The sequence below is a fragment of the Vitis riparia genome, chromosome 4, assembly GCF_004353265.1.
Source record: "Vitis riparia cultivar Riparia Gloire de Montpellier isolate 1030 chromosome 4, EGFV_Vit.rip_1.0, whole genome shotgun sequence".
Lineage (NCBI taxonomy): Eukaryota > Viridiplantae > Streptophyta > Magnoliopsida > Vitales > Vitaceae > Vitis > Vitis riparia.
In genome coordinates this window covers 1-5,217 of record NC_048434.1, presented here as the reverse complement: position 1 = coordinate 5,217, position 5,217 = coordinate 1, and positions in this window count along the sequence as shown.

The window sequence follows — 5,217 nt, the reverse complement described above, 5'->3', positions numbered from 1 at the left end:
ATAGGAACAGTCTTATATTGGTTTCTTAAGTCTTTAAGAGTCTTTAATTGGGTCAAGTCTTTGTTAAACAAGTTTAAACTCTGAGTTAGTTATATTTTATTGAAAACTTGAGATAATTAACTTAATTGAATCATTAATGATCTTAACCTTATTTTGTTATAATTAAAATCTTATTTGGGCAAACTTTGGGTGAACAATAGTTTATTATTATTAGGATATAGTCAAATAGATTTTAAAATTGTTTAATTATATTTTGAATTAGAAATTTTAAATATATTTTAAACTTCAAATTCAAGTTGATTTTAAAAATTAATTGGACTTAAGACCTAAATTAGCTTTCATCAAATTGATTGTCTAGATTGAACCAAACTTACATGAAACAAGTTTGGTTCGATTTAAGTTTTCCATCATTAAAAGATTTGTTTGATCAAAATCAATTATGTTAGTGTGACTATTTTTTCCATCTAAAAATCAATTGAGCCAAACCTTTTTTACATTCCTATGTTCAATTAAAAATTTTGCAGAGTGGTTAGAGCATTAAACACGAGTCCCTTCTACTTGGTGGTTTTGTGGTGGCTTTTGCTCACCCATGTGAAATCATATGAAAGATTAAAGCATGTTACTAAGAAAAATAGAGATTCCTTCAAAATTTTGTTTTAAAGAAAATGATTTTAGTTTTTATTAGAAGTATGTATAAAAGGTCAAAATAGGATTCAAAAAGGATGAGGGAACTGTTTCTCTAAAACACTCATCAAAAACAATTTTTGAAAATAATTTTTTAAAATAGTTATCGAATATTTTATAGAATAAAAGTCTATTAACAGCTAAAATGTATATTTTGAAAATATCATATTTTTTATTTTAAGAACTAAAAATCGTTTTATATTTCTTTTACTATTAAATGTGTTTTTCTATTTTCTTATTTTGGATAACAAAAGATTATTTTTGAAAAATAATTACTAAACAAACTCTTAACCTTTTACAATTTATTTTTGGTTATTTTCTATCCACTTATATATAGAATGTGTAGCCTGAATCTCTTAAAAGGTGTCCGAGTATGAGCTACTGAATTGGTTATCATATATAAATTAAATAAAAAATTATCTCATTTTAGTAAAGTTTATTTAAAGCTCCATCTACATTTATGTGTTTTTTTAACAATTGTTTTTAATTCAATTCTAAAAAGAAAAACAACGGCCACAAAAGGCTAACGTGCAAGTTTCATTGTTTACTTTTAATTATTACTCAACTTAGTATACATTGTTGAATTGTGTTTTAAGGTTTAGAATTTTAGCAAGTGATGGTTAAAGATGGTGTCAAAATTTTAGGGCATGTTTCGGAATATTTTGAAATCAGTTTTAAAGAATAGTTTTTGTTGTAAAATAAGGACAAATGCAATGCAAATCAAAGTAGTAGAGATGAAATATATTTTACGTTGATATATAATAGGGAAGAAGAAATCAAAGAAGATGGTTGAGAAAGTTGAGAGAATGAAAAACAACGAGAATGAGAGAAAGTAAGAAATTTCTTTCTTGCTTAGGGATCCATGTTACAGGGGATGAGAAACTTTTGTATAGGCTTTCTAAATGGCTTTCATTAATATTCTCATTAATGGTTCCATTAATGAGTATTAATGGAAGTCATAAATAATACTTAATTAACATTTATTATAATTAATGTGGTGGCATTCATTACTTCAGTTATAACACTCCCCTTGGATGTCCACCACATTAAATAATATGTCTCATTAAAACCTTGCTAGTAAAAAACCCTATGGGAAAAACCTAGCGAAGGAAAAAGATTACAATATTCTTATAATTCTTTAAGTTGCTTCTAATATGTTAGGACTGCCTCGTTAAAAACCTTGCCAATAAAACCCAGTAGGACAAAACCTGGTTGAAGGGAAAAAGAGTACAGTACACTAACACCCTTTTACAAGCATACTCCCTCTCATGTCCATATCCTTGAGTTGACACATTCCAATCTTGTGTATTAACTTCTTGAATATTGAGGTTAGCAACGATTTTGTGAATAAATATGTAGATTATCATTTGAGCGTATTTGTTGCACATCAATTTCACCACTCTTCTGGAATTCATGTGCATAAAAGAATTTTGGTGAAATTTGTTTAGTTCTATCTCCTTTAATATAACCCTCTATTATTTGTGCAATGCATGCAACATCATCTTCAAATAATATTGTCGGGTCACCTTTGATAGAGGAGAGTCCACATGATTCCCGAATATGTTGGATCATAGATCTTAGCCATATACATTCACAACTTGCTTTATGAATTGCTAGTATTTCTGAATGATTTGATGATGTGACCACCATTATTTGTTTGACAGATCTCCATGAAATAGCAGTACCATTACAATTAAACACATACCCTGTTTATGACCTACCTTTATGTGGATCTGAAAGATATCCTACATCTGCATATCCAAGCAATTGTTGCTTTGATTCCCTGGAGTAAAATAAACCCATATCAGTAGTTCCGCGAAGATAACACAATATATGTTTGATACCATTCCAATGTCTTTGAGTGAGAGCGGAACTGTATCTTGCTAATAAATTGACAGAAAAAGCAATGTCTAGACGTGTACAATTGACAAAATACATAAGTGCACTAATAACACTAAGATATGGTACTTCAGGACCAAGTAATTCTTCATCTTTTTCTCTAGGACGAAATGAGTCATTTTTCACATCAAGTGATCGAACAACCATTAGAGAACTTAAAGGATGCACTTTATCCATGTAAAAACGCTTCAATACTTTATTAATGTATGCTAATTGATGTACTAAAACTCCATTTGGAAAATGCTTGATCTGCAGGCCGTGACAAAATTTTGTTTTTCCAAGATTTTTCATCTTAAATTCATTTTTCAAGTAATTTGTTGCTCTTGTGAGCTCTTCAGGAGTTCCAACAAGATTTAAGTCATTAACATACACTGCAATAATTGCAAATCCGATTTCTGATTTCTTAATGAAGATATATGGACATATAGGGTTATTCACATACCCTTCTTTTAGCAAGTATTCGCTAAGGTGATTGTACCACATGCATCCAGATTGCTTTAATCCATATAAGGATCGTTATAACTTGATTGAGTACATGCTATGAGGCTTTGTACTATTTGCTTTAGACAATTTAAATCCTTCAGGGATTTTCATATATATATATATATATCATTATCCATGGATCCGTATAAATATGCTGTAATAACGTCCATGAGACGCATATCTAGTCCTTCTGAGACTGCCAAACTAATTAAGAAACGAAATGTGATTGCATTCATGATGAGAGAATATGTTTCCTCGTAGTTAATACCAGGTCTTTGTGAGAAACCTTGTGCTACTAATCGCACTTTATATCTTATGATCTCATTATTCTCATTGCGTTTTCGTACAAATACCTATTTGTACCCAACAGGCTTTACATCTTCAGGTGTTTGGACTACAGGTCCAAAAACTTCTCGTTTTGTTAATGAGTTTAACTCTGCCTGTATAACTTCTTTCCATTTTGGCCAATCATTTCTATGTCGGCATTCTTCTATATTTCATGGTTCGGGATCTTCATAATTTCTTATGATATCGGAGGCCACTTGGAAAGCAAAAATATTGTTAATAACAATATTATTTCGATCCCATTTTTCTCCCGTGATAACTTACTAAGATCTCACAATTTTTAGGTACCTGTGCCTCTTCAGGGGCTTCTTATTCCATATGTGCCTCTTCAATGACTTTCTGTATTATTTGTGTCTCTTCTAGGGTTATAGATTTATCAATTTTAAACTGATCAGTCATTTTGATGGCTTCTTCTAAAGTGCCAAGTTTTTCTTGGGTTCTCCTCTTTCGGGGAGTTAATCCTTTGAGCCGACAAGTTTACCAAGCTTTAGGCGTATCTTAGATTCTATTGTTAACTGTCCTATAAGGATATCAATCCGTGCTGGAGTATTTGCAACCGAGATATGTGACTTTGTCACTTTCTTTGTATCAATGAATACATCTGGTAATTGATTTGCAAGATTTTGCAAATGAATGATCCTTTGAACTTCTAGTTCACATTGATTTGTATGAGGATCAAGATGGGTCATAGTAGATGCCTCCCAACTAATTTCTCGTCGTTCTTCGGGAATCAACTTTTCTCCTCCTAATGACGGGAAAACACTCTCATTAAAATGACAATCTGCAAAGCGGACTGTAAAAACATTGTCTGTCAAAGGTTCAAGATATCTTATGATAGATGGGGAATCAAAACCTACATAAATCCTAAGTCTTCGTTGGGGGCCCATTTTAGTGCATTGTGTAGGTGCAATTGGTACATATATTACACAACCAAAGATTCGTAAGTGAGAGATATTTGGTTATTTTCCAAGCACAAGTTGTGAAGGGGAGTATTCATGGTAAGTTGTAGGTTGAATACGGACTAAAGCTACAACATGCATAATAGCATGTCCCCAGCCAGACGTAGGTAATTTGGTTTTCATTAGTAATGATCGAGTTGTTAATTGGAGACGTTTGATGAAGGATTCTGCTAAACCATTTTGGGTATGAGTATGAGCAACAGGATGCTCAATATTTATCCCTATTGACATGTAATAGTCAATGAATGTTTGAGAAGTAAATTCGCAAGTATTATCAAAACGTATTGTCTTAATTGGATAATCTGGAAATTGTGCTCGTAATCTGATTATTTGTGTAAGGAGTCTAGCAAAGGCAACGTTATGTGTAGAAAAGAGACAAACATGTGACCACCTAGTAGAAGCATCTATTAAGATCATAAAATAACGGAATGGTTCATATGGTGGATGGATAGACCCACATATGTCCCCATGTATTCTTTCTAAAAAGACTAGTGACTCAGATATGACTTTAGTAAAAGATGGTCTGACTATCAATTTACCTTGTGAGCTGGCAATTGATTGGAGCCAAAATATGTGCTCTGATGGCACATATTCGATATGATTTGTGCATCAAAGGACATTCAAATCACCCAATTTGACCTAAATCAATGCTAAGGCCCTAGCCATGAGTTTAATTTGTACTTTGGAGACTTATCTCAGGTTAAAGGGAAGAAAATGGTGCAAGTTGAATCACTTTAGATTTTGAAAAAGATCAATAAAAGGCTAAATGAGGAAATAAGTGAGTCAAGACTCATGGACCGTAAGGAAAGGCAAGACGAGGATATAATGCATTTGGAAGATGGAGAAA